The following is a 12,296-nucleotide window of genomic DNA, read 5'->3' on the forward strand; positions in this document are numbered from 1 at the left end:
GCAAACATACAGAAACTAAAGGTAAAAAAGAAAGCTGTAAATTCATCAAATGACACTAAGGATGAATGTGGTACTTCTTTTGGCAGAGCTAGAAGTTGGGAGAAGGGATTTTCTATCATACCACAAAGAAGAGAGGGATTTACATAAACTTTTGAAATGTGTAAAGTCCTGATTAGATAAAGACAAATGGAAATTTTTTGCTCTGGGGAACTTTAAGTATAGGGAACTGATAATGCTATAAAGAAACCATAAACTCGAACAAATCATAGTTGAATAATAATGTAGATTTTATATAGTTGTAAATGTCACAGGTCATTTGAACATTACAACAAGATGAACCAGCTTTTCCTTCTTGGCTAACATTTCTCATTCATTTCCTTGAACTGCAGGTTAAAAGCATTCATCATTAACAAAGATTTTCTTCTTTTTTAAAAAAAGCACTTTTATTTAAAAATCTTTTTAAAAAGAGATAACAAATTCAGTAAACTACTGGTTTATAGTACAAAATATCTGCACTTTATTTAGCATAAGAACGGAATGCTGTTTATCATGGAACCAGTCAAGTTTACCAGAGAATTTGTTTCGTACAAACGATATGTTTTGAGTCTCTCTTAAAAATACGATTTTAAAGTGTATCCAAGATGCCAAAATGGCACCAATTTCTGTAAGTATTATAAATTTTCACAAATAAGATTATATCATTTAATTATTACTTTGAGTTGAAATTGGGAAGGCTGGTGTGTTAATATGGAAGCAGAAGAGAAGAGCTTAATATATCCTTATCCAAATTTATAAATTGCTGAAATATTCATGAAAATGCACAAGACCAGAAAAACTGATTACAGTGATTTAAAGAGATGGCTATATGCTGAAAAGTGGAAGATAGAGGGAGGGGGAGGAAGAACTGCACCAAAGGGAACTGAAATACATGTTTTTGAACACTATTAAGCATACACCCCACCTCAGAAAAACAAGACACACATTAACAATAGCTGACATTCACAGAGCACTTAACTCGTTCCAGCCGCCCTTTTAATGCTTTACATGTCCTATAGCCACTGAATTTTCATAAAACCTCTATAGGCAGGTTTATAGATGAGGAAACTGAGGCACAGGGAACTTAAACACGAGGTGGATGGAGCTTGTATTTGAACTTCGGCACTCTAGCTCCTGAGCCACCACCCTTTACCATATTGCTGGACTTAAAAAGTTCAGAATATTTCTGACTCGCTCTTCAAACTTCTGCCCCTAAGTCTAGGATGCAAAGACCAGAAACAGAGGTCTCAGTCCCTTATTGCAGGGTAACTGACACCTCTGTTCCCTCACCTTCCCACCTCTCCTCCAGCCCAGCATCTTCAGAACCCAGCAGAGACTGGGGGTACAAGAAAATCCACAGTCCTGCATTACAACCAGAGCTGAATGGTTTCTGAGGAAAAGCATTAGAAGCAGAAGCAGAGTGAGGAAGAACCCAGGGAGGAGTACATGCTGATGGATGGTCTTTCTCACATCTTATTTGTACAAAGAACTGCAGGTCCCAACTAATTCTCTATCAAAGGCAGACGCTCTGACAGTGAAGATAGATGATTTCTTCCCAGGCCAGCATCCCACGCCAGATGAATGAATGCCTGCTGGACCACAGACACAGGGTGGGAGACATGCACCTGAATCCGACTTCCAGGTTCTCGTTATGAAATGGTGAAACTGCCAGCATCCAAGTGGGCAGTGAGAATTGCTAAGGAGTCTCCAGAAACCTATGTATTAGCAAATGCTGAGCCTGGACAGACCTCTCCTTGTATAAGGAGGGAAAACAAACAAAAAATGGGACCTCTGAAAAGATTCTGAAGCACAAGACAAAAATAAGCATTGTCTTGAGACTTGGTGGAAAACCCTATCTTTAAAAACGAAAATGATATTTGGTATCCACAAAAGATGGCAGAAAAATAGAGTGGGCTGCATACAGGTGGAGATTTAAAAAGAAGCCAGTGGAATCAACAAAAGCATTCCAGGAAAGACAAAATGCAACAGCAAAATTGAGATCTGCATCTAAGGGAGTAATGAGCAGAATGAACACTGCAGAAAACTGACAGCGATGTACAGGACAAACGTGAGGTGTTCCCCCAAAACACATGCAAAAAGATCAAAGAGAAAATGATGAGACAGAGGATGAGTATAAGAACGAATTTGATTATATAAAAATTATACATATTCTTAAGGCTGAAATCAGAGCCATAGGAACAGAAACAATGAAAAGGATATACGGAAAAGAACTTGGCTACCTGAAAAAGACCAAGGTCTGCAGACTGAAAGGGTTCAGAGCATTTTGGAAAAAAATAATGAGAAATACGTATATCTCCACATTCCTTTACAACATATTTTAATTTCAGATAAGAGACAGGAGAGTAATTAATATTTGGAAGTGAGCAAATAACAGAAAGTTCATCTGTATGCAACTGAATTTTTAACATCTTCATGTAAAATCCTATACAGAACATGAAAGTCTATTCTATATTAGACTTATTGGTGAAGTCAGGTTTTGTTTTTTCAGTAGAAGGCACTAGTTTCAAATAATGCATAAGCTATCTGTTTCAGTCATATCCTCTGGGTTAAAGAAAAGGCATTTTAATGTGAAAACGTTGAGATTTTAGATACAAGAGATATTAATGGAAGAGGAGGAGTGGACATTTAAACCAGAAGGTAAATGACAAATGACTGATGATCAGAGGTGTGATGCAAGAAAGCTGCTTATAATTAGTTTGGAAAAAAAAAGAAAAGAAAAGATAACATCATAAAAGATGACTGGCCTAACAGAACCTTGACAATTACCAGGTGACTATCCCCGAAGCAGGCACAGGGAAGATGCACCACGTACGTAGGATATGTTTCAGAGGGACTCGGGAACCATAGTCAGGCTATGACACAAACCTTCGAATTCTGATCCAAATATTTTGGTTGCTTTACTCTGCTATAATCCGGATTTTTGTAGCCTAGCAAATTTGTAATTAATCTTCCTTTAAGAGGTCGGTGAATATTCAGATAGTTCCCTCTTACTTTCATTCGTAACTCAGAGCAAACTAATGGAATCCTTACAAGAATGATAATATCTTCATAGAAATATTTTTAAATTGTGTCTATTTAATTGTTCCTATTTCCTAGGAAATGTGGTACTGTAACCTTGCATTGATCCCTGTGAAATTCAGTAAATACCTGTATATTCTAAAACCTGTAAAACTAAGCTGAATTGCTAAAAGAGAAACATAAATACAGTGTCCAATGTCCTAAATATAAAAAAAGCTTTCATCGCAAATCTCAGCTCTGTAAAATTCTCTCACTTTTTCCCTTATGAGGTCAGTTTCTTCTTTTACAGCCCTTATATACACCATATTCTCTTCCCTCGTACTTAGCATAGACTGTAAAATATATTTGCGTGACTATTTAACATGTGTCTCCTTACCTTGGCTGAGTGTTCCATGGAAGACCATGCAGGGACTGTGATTTATTTTACTTATTATTGTTAACCTCAGGATTTGACCCAGTACGAGATCCCAAAAAAACAAGCAATATACATTTGTGGAATGGATAGATTGAGGGTACATGTTTTCATTCACTGTTCAGCCAAGCAAGTTATTATATCCTAAGAATTTCAAAGAACTTTATACAAATAACACATCTTGGCTTTACACTTTGGCTATGATTATTAACTTTAATGAAAATCTATTTTTTTTATATACTAGAATGGCTTTTTTCACTATGGGTTGATGCTATTTGACACAATAAATATAAAAGGAACCTTAGAGATAATAAAACTGAAGTTCATAAATGCTAATTTGCCCACATAGCACAAATCTACTTAGCAGTACAAGAGGGATTAGAGTGCAGACTTTCTACCCCCACCGCCACCCTCCAATGGTTCTGTCCATTTCTTCTCAAGACACTGGCTCTTAACCAGAGCTTCTAGATTGCCAAGTCTCCGAAAGTAATTGATAGTTTGTAAAGAAACATTTTGCCATATCTCAATATTTAAAGGAAATCTGCAATAAAAAAAAAAAAATTGTTTGCAATGTAATCACTGCAAATGTTCAGATTTCATGTGCAGCTTAATTTTAAACCTGGGAGCTAATTACACTTTCTCAAACTGATGATACCTCATTATTCATTGTCACACACATACTAAGTCGGTACTGTGTGCCAGGCACTGTTCTAAGATGCTTTACCAAGGGACCTTGGCCTAAGGCCTCCTTAGTTCCATGGTTAAAATGTAATTGTATTCTTTTGCTCTTATCATTCAGTTGCAACTGGGAAAGAGCCATTTCTGAAAAGTTAGAATCCAGAAAGATTAAAAAATCTAGCCCTCTGATTCAAGCTCTTTGGTCTCCATTTTTCTCATTCAAAGTAGAGGTTTTTGTTTGGTTGGTTGTTTCTTTTCTTTCTTTTAAAGTTGTAAGGTGGAGCTTTGGGGGGAGTGGGTAACTAGTTTCATATTTTTGATGAGTCTGCCTGCCAAGCACAGAAAATCCATTTGCTAGCTAAAGGATTCCAGCAACAGAAATTTCTATCTGATGGAATCATATTTCTGGATGAACCTGGAGTAAGTCAATTTGTCAATTTATTTCATTTATATTTATATGCTGAAATGTTATTCCGAAGGCTCTGGATCGTCTCTATTCTATATATAAAACAATTAAACAAAAATAAGACACAGTATAATAATATGTATAACTAACACATTATGTAATGTTTCTTTATAAATCGGGTCTTGATCTCATTACATGTTTTAAAATAACCCAAACTAGCATTATTTGCATAAAAAAAGGCTGTGATTGGAGAGTGGAAAGGGCATATTAGGAAAAAGGGGAAGAAGAAGAAACAAACAGAAGAGAAAGAGATGGCATTAGACGGAGAAAAAGCCATGAGTGATACGGATGAGAAAACAATGGAAGAAAAGGAAGTAAACCCATATAAAATGATACTCCTTCATTCACAGATATTTACTTGGATGTTCTAATGCTTCTTTAAAATGGAAAAATGTTTTCGAAATAATATAAAAGCTAAATCATTCACGCACATACAATTACTTGTGTGCATGTAAATGTCTACACAATTTTAGCCCCACAACCTGTCTACTCCTAGGATCTAAAGCTATTCTGGACAATCTTAAAGCACAGGCAATAAGCCTTTAAAATTAATCTCAATTCTCATTTCTTCTATCACTTGGCTATTTTTTTTCTGTTTATTAGCTCGTTAGGAGGTTAGAAGATGCATGAAAACAAATACCAGTTCTAAAAATTATGTCTTCATATGCAAGAGATATAGGAAATAGAAAGGAAAAATGGTTGGGACTTAGGATGAGTGCACTGGTTGTATATACAACAGGACAATGTCAATGTCCTGGGCTAACGCATATTTGCAAACTCTGACATTTTTTTAAAGCTATTGAGAAGATTGCTGTTGTTACTCTCTCCACCCTTCCTTTCTTCCTCTACAGCAGTCCTGAGTTCTGCAATATCTAGAACCAATGAGTCAATTTCAGAAACAGTTTATCAGCCAGGGATATCCATTGTTCTAGGTAAAAACACAATCATACTAGTACTGACGCCTCCTTTTCAACCGTGTAGTCCCCACAAACATTCATAATGAGGACCTGAGGCACAGGGGACTCTCCTCCCGAATCACCCAAGGAAGACTCAGTCAGATTCTTCAGTGTTTGGGTTCCAAGTAGGCGGCAAAATGTGTTCTCTTGTGTGAATACATTTCTCCTAGGCTGTGCTTCCAAAAAAGGCCAGTATTTGCCCAAGGAGTGCAATATGTCTTTTTTAAAAACTCCCTTTGAAAATATCACTCTATTTGGGAGAAGGAATAACAGATTTCTAAGTGCATGTTTTCTATAAATAGTTTAAGTATATCCTGGACTAATGTATAAATTTGGTTTAGCAAATCTAAGTTAATTCTAGATACATTTGAGGTGTTCATATAAAAGAAAGAACTATATCATTGAATTCTAAAACTTCAGAAAATAACAATCCCACGAGGAATTATTGGTAACTCTCTATTAACCAGAATATTTAATTAACAAGACCATTACATTTCTCATCCACGGATATTATTATTCATGTTGTTACTGTACACAGATTATTTCACTAAGGTTTTAGAATACTCCATGAGGTTTGCTTTAAAAATAATATTACATAGAGGTTTTAATGAGTGAATTAAAATAAACATTTTTTTGCAAACATGCTCAAATTAGGGATGGGACAGATTTAAATTGTTACCTGAAAGGTATTAGATACCAACAATCATATGATGTATTACTATAAAAATCATTCTTCCTTCTGGATAATCATGACTTTCTGATGATTACCTGCATGCAAATTGTACACTGTCAGTAACAATTTGATTCAAGCACTACTTCCCAAGGGAGTTCATATCTGCATGTACTGACTTGTTAAATCACGTTGTGCTAATTGATGGTTCACATGACAAGATATGCATAGCTGATCATGCTTATTAAAACGGAGACCATTCTCAATTAGCCATAACAAATGATACACCTGGCATTTTTAACACATTCAACCTACAGATGATCCCAGAACACATAAAATTCAATCTTCAGCCTCCTTCCAAAGGACTAAGCAGCTAATCTGAGGCTCAATGCAGTACCAAACACCAATGTGGAAATTCTAATTATAATGGAAAAAATGCAGCTATTTCCTGTTTGGCTTCAAGTACATAAAACACTCATGAGTTTGACTTTTGAAATACTTTTCACGCAGGTGTTTGGCATTGTGCAAACATCATTAAGTTTTGTCTTGTTTGGTTTGTCTGCAAGGTAAAGACAGATGGAAAAAGCCAAGGGCCAAGAATTCCCAAACTAGAAAATCATCCCGAGTGTCACAAAGCTGTGCATTTTCCTCTAAAATTAATAATCCTAACAGATGGGACAGGTAGATTTTCTAAACTAAATTCTTTCATTGATATTTTAAAATCTGGATTGAAGACCATTTTAAACAGAAAATACGAGTACCCTTCTACATGTCAGTGATGAGGCAATTTAGTAAAAATTCATGGACTCATAAAATATAAACACTGGAAGAGACTCGGAGATCATTTAGTCCATCCTTCCCCTAATTGTATTCTAGAGAAATCTAAATCTCTGGGAGAGGGTGGTGTTAAGAGTGCCTAGTCAAATAGGTTAAGGAAATTTATGGCTATACAAAATTAAATACATTTATATGCAGTTACATACTTTATGGCTCCTCAAAGGATAAGATCCAGAATGCCATAGTTCCCAGACTTATTCGCAATGGAATTCCTTCCCACTGACTACCTATTAATGTTTTACAGAACTAATTGCTGGCAGAACCAAGTTTTAGTACCCCGATCTTGTCTAAGTCCTTTATTTTGCTGAAGAGAATGCCTCACAGCAACTTTTCAGGGGGGTACACAGGCAATAATAGTCTCAGGTGCACTCAGAGCGGCTGTGTTAGGTCCAGCTTCCAGGACTCTGGAAAGAGAAGCAGCTAACAACACAAGTCCCCTCCCTGCTTGCCCTGATCCAAGAACAGCTGACTCAGAGCTCTCCAAAGTGTCAGCTCTAGCTTCAGGGCAGTGAACCAAATACTTCAAATTTAGTTCTATAAAACCTTTCACTTTCACAACCTCTCCCAAATGTCTTCAGAGTCTGCCAGGGGATAATGTTCCAGCACTCAAAGATGAAGACAATCTTGAAACCAAGCCTATACATTCAGTTCAGTTTTCTTCTCATGGGAGAGGGTGAATCCTTAAAATAACAATTCTGCTTTGGGAGAGGGTGACTCCTTAAAATAACAATTCTGTCTTTTCATAATTAAATTAAAGGGCTTACCTTAAAATGTAGCTCCGAACTAAGGAATAATTAATTCAGTTTGGATCCAAAAGTTCTTGGTCACAAAGTGAATCTAGTGCATTAGTTCTGTTGTATTTCTGCTTCAATTTGTGTGGATAATGACTTTAGTGCATATTTCTTATGTGTGTAAATTTTAAAAAATAGCCTGAACAAACAGAATTTACACAGAAGTATCCTTCTGCAAAATTTCATTTGACACATATTATACACTAACTTATTCTATTAGCCACCTTATTGCTATGCTCAGTTGGAAATAACTCTCAGGCCAGGATTACTTATACATCTTATGGCCTGCAGAGTTAGGAACTGGAACAGTGTCTTGCTACAGGAACTACTATATAAATATTTAACCACAGATTGACTGATAATAGGACAGCTTCTAAAAAGATATACCATATACTGTGAAAAGATTATCCCCTACTAAATGGATCAGAAGATAAGGTATCCCTCCCTGACCCCCTCCCTCTATTTCCTCTCTCTCTCTCTCTCTCTCTTTCTCTCTCTCTCTCACACTCACACACACACACACACACACACACACACTAAAAGGGGAGGAGTTTTTTATCAAGCAGTTTTCACTCATGTTTTGCAGGTCTTTCACAAACGCCAAAACTTCTAGGTGAGAGTTCAGAAGGCAGGGAACAACTTTTCAAAATGGCTGAGGAGTTCTGCACCAAGAGCGTTCTTGGTCGGGGTTGCAAAATGTTTTCCATCTTTAGTTTTATTACTATCAAATTAACTTCCTTAAATGTGACATTTCCATTGACTGATATTTCAGTAACCAAAAAGCAACATCTATATGGAGCAGTGTCCTTGGAGCAAGGTGTACTCAAAATGTGATGCTCCCTCAGGGTAGCACCTGTTCCTTCCCCAGACTATCACATGAGATACAAACAAGGAATTTGTAAATTTGCTCAAAATGCTCAACTTTCCTCATAGCCTCCAAAAAAACCTGTTCGATTAAGAAAAAAAAAAAAAAAAAACAAGCAAAGGGCAGATCTAAAGGATTTTCTAAACCAAGGCAGTCCTTGAGATGTTCATATTTTATCTTAAACCTTTAGACGATTAACCCCACAAGAGAATTTTTAGAGGAAACCTCAGTTTGAGTCTTTAAAATGACATGTACAACTACAGATAGAAGCCACATCCAACAAAATACCACCTTCCCTGGGCTTTTTTTGTTTGTTTTTAATTAGATAATTTCATTTTTCAATCGCGTGTGCACTTGATCTTAGCCAAAAGGCCAAGAAGCGATTAAACCATGTGTAGACTCTCTTGTTGCATTTTCTATCAGCAGTTACCTCACCAGTCCGGACTACAGGCAAGTCTTTAACATAGGCCAGAACAGTTTATTAAAATAACATTATTTTTGTCTTGTGTTTATGTTAATTTCTCCAGTTCCTGTGGTCATTTTTAAGTATACTTCCCCAGGGGCACTTCTTTCTTTCTCACATTTCTCTACAACCAAGGAAATCTGACTTCCTAGGCAATAGAAATTACGCATAGACCACAGCAGAGAAAACAAAAGCGTAAGCCCTGGAGTATGATGTTTTGGGATACTTGATGGTTGCCTGGGTAGCGTTTAATTAGTCCTGGGTTTCAGCTGGGTGGGGGAGAGTGCTGGTACCTGGGTAACCTTTGTCACTGCAACTAAATCTGTGGTTGAACAATGAAAATGCAATGCTTTTTATAATCTTCATTCTCTTCCCTTCACTTCTTCAGGAATTCGAGTAAATCTCAATCTCTCTCTCCCTCTCTCTCTAATTTACACTTGCAGTTTATAAATTAAGAAAACACTCTCCGTTAGTGTTTTCCGAAGCTGTGAATGACATTTTCCCAACTAAATTATACACAGTGGAGATACCTTATTCTTCCATCTATCCCTTTACAATCTCTTGATTATTAATAAACACTCAAAAATAGTACTTGACTTTTTTTAAAAGAAATCTATTAATTTATGTTTTATTCCTCATCTTCCACCATTATTTCCAGCATGTGTCCATAAATGCTGAACAAAATGCCCCAGAGAAAAAAGTGCAAAAGCAAGCAGTAAAGAATAAAGAGACAATAAATGCTTAGTGGTTTACTGATGTCGCATGCTTAAAAACAAAAAACAAACAACAACGAAAAACTCTAGTAGCAAAAACCATGGGCTCTCTTTGGTCTCTGCAATGAAGACAAAAGCCCTGATATTCAGCATGAAATGCTGTTCTTCGTTGGCAGTGTTAGCAGCTGTTCTGGAATGCACTTAGCTGGATTTAATGACGGGTTACTGACATTCCCCCAAATGGATACTGGGCCCAGGCAGCCAATTTTCTGCCACCTTCTTGCCTATGCATGTCTATGTTGAGTGGTTCCACAGTACCCATCAGGAACCGCTCGAGAGCCATTACAATCAGTAGAGTAAAACATCTTTTTTACTCCAAAAAAAAAAAAAGAGATGAATATGTATTTCTAGGGTAGTCGGAATGAGCCATCAAGAACCCCAAAGAATGAAGGCACCTGAGTGTCAATGAAACACCATGTTATGCCTTTTTGTTGGCCACATCTGCACCAGAAAAAAAAAATACATATATGTGTGAGGATCTTGAGCAAAATGTAAACCTTGCAGGAATTATACCTTGTGTTGTATACACTACAAAGTTCTTGTTCTTCTTGGAAAGTGTGGCTTTTTCACCATTTCAAAGGAATGAATGCAAGTGGGGGCGACCAAGCAGCTGACACATTAGGCAGCAACATGTGAATGGGAGCACAGGGGCAGGAGCAGAGGGTGGGAGGGGCTGCAGCTTACTCCACTGACTTCAACCCAGCCGGGCAGGGAAGGCTGAGGGGCAGGGGGCATGTGGAAGAAAGGCAAGTAATTTGCATTAAAATGGGAGTCCCCTTCCCAGGCGAGCAGCAACGACCTCAGTGGATGTTAAACAGGGGTCTGGTTACTTCAACAAAAGTGAAGCCCTCCATTTGTCCTTTTCTTCTAATACTAGGATTCTTCCCATAACCTTAGATGATAATGCAATGAGAAAAGGTGAGCCGAGTGGTATAGGCAAGTGGGCAAGTACCTGAGGGAGAAAACGTGGGGATAAAGGATCCCCATTCCCTCTGAAATCATGGGCTCCTTAAGGGCTAAGTCAGCCTCTTGAATGCAACTGAACATACATTTGTGTGCTTTATTGTTTAAAGGTTGGGAGCTGGGCTGAAAACACATTCATTACTCCCTGTCATAGAGCAGTTGATGCATTCTAGGCACATACAATTAGGCTATAATTCTATGCAATGACAGACTAAACATACAAGTCTAGACAGAGAAAGGAGACGACTGAAAATATTCTTAGACCTTTGTTAAGGGCATTTTAGCATTTTCTTATCAGTCTACTGGCAAATATTGTAAAACTCTGCTTCATTAATGTCAAAGGGAGTAAAAGATTCGCATGACTTAAATTCAAGGGACTCAGTTTAAATTCTCCATCAAAAACCAGTCTCGAGGCCAGATATTATTAGCAGTCACTCAGCAAAAATCTGAGGATGCTCAGTTGTGGTTCGTTTACCTTCTGGAGAAAAGGCATGAGTTCCTAAACAGAACCACCCATATACACATTACAAAATCAATCACATTGTGTGAAGGTTTTTGTGAATGTGATTTAGGAGTTATAAAACTAGTGACAAAATATAAATATGCCACGTTCTTACTATTTATTCAGTTAACTAAGAAAATAAACCACAGAAATTTTGATTTCTTAAAACTGGCAGTCTATAGTCACTTGTTATTGGAGAGTGTAGACAAAAGAATTGAGTAATAGAATGGAGTGGAAGAGGTTGCCCAATGAAGGGGAGCAGAATACATGACCTCAAAATACGTCACTTTTGCATGTGGATTTTTTTTAACTGAAGGCAAGACCCAGCACACTCAAGAAAAACTTTTACTTTGCCCTTTCCTACCTAGAAGGATTTAATTAGGAGGCCTAGCTCATAGAAAGAGCTATCACTAAAGATAACTTTTACCTGAATGACCTACCTGTATGGCCAAGCAAACATCTAATTATCAAATATCTGCTTCTCTTATTGTCTTGTGAATTACCCTCCTTCCCTTTGAAGCTCCAGACCCTTATTCTATTCCTTAGCTCAGAGTGGCACATAACCCTCAACTGCCCAACTTGCCACTGGATCTCATTGTCTTTGTGAAGTTAATCTGTATTATGTTAATCTGTATTAATTCTCTTGTTAATCTGTATTATGTCAATTTAATTAATAGACCAGCTAAAATAGAACTTATAAGCATAGAGGAAAAATTTTCCTCCCCTACACTGATTATCACCGATAGTAAGAAAGCAGACTAGAACCCTCACCCACATCAGCATCCTCACATGGGTACCAACAGGACCATTTTGCAAATGGTCTCTAACCCTGCCCTAAGGTTCTG

The 12,296-nt window shown here is 37.2% G+C and overlaps 1 protein-coding gene and 1 pseudogene across 1 annotated transcript in view; both read right to left on the minus strand.

The window, feature by feature from the left end:
• The window catches only part of MAP1B (microtubule associated protein 1B), a 93,311-nt gene that overhangs the window by 69,134 nt on the left and 11,881 nt on the right, over positions 1 to 12,296 (minus strand). The window lies entirely within an intron of this gene.
• LOC111747160 lies at positions 8,990 to 9,134 on the minus strand (annotated as a pseudogene).

The sequence above is a fragment of the Pteropus vampyrus genome, unplaced genomic scaffold (genome assembly GCF_000151845.1).
Source record: "Pteropus vampyrus isolate Shadow unplaced genomic scaffold, Pvam_2.0 Scaffold213, whole genome shotgun sequence".
Classification (NCBI taxonomy): Eukaryota; Metazoa; Chordata; class Mammalia; order Chiroptera; family Pteropodidae; genus Pteropus; species Pteropus vampyrus.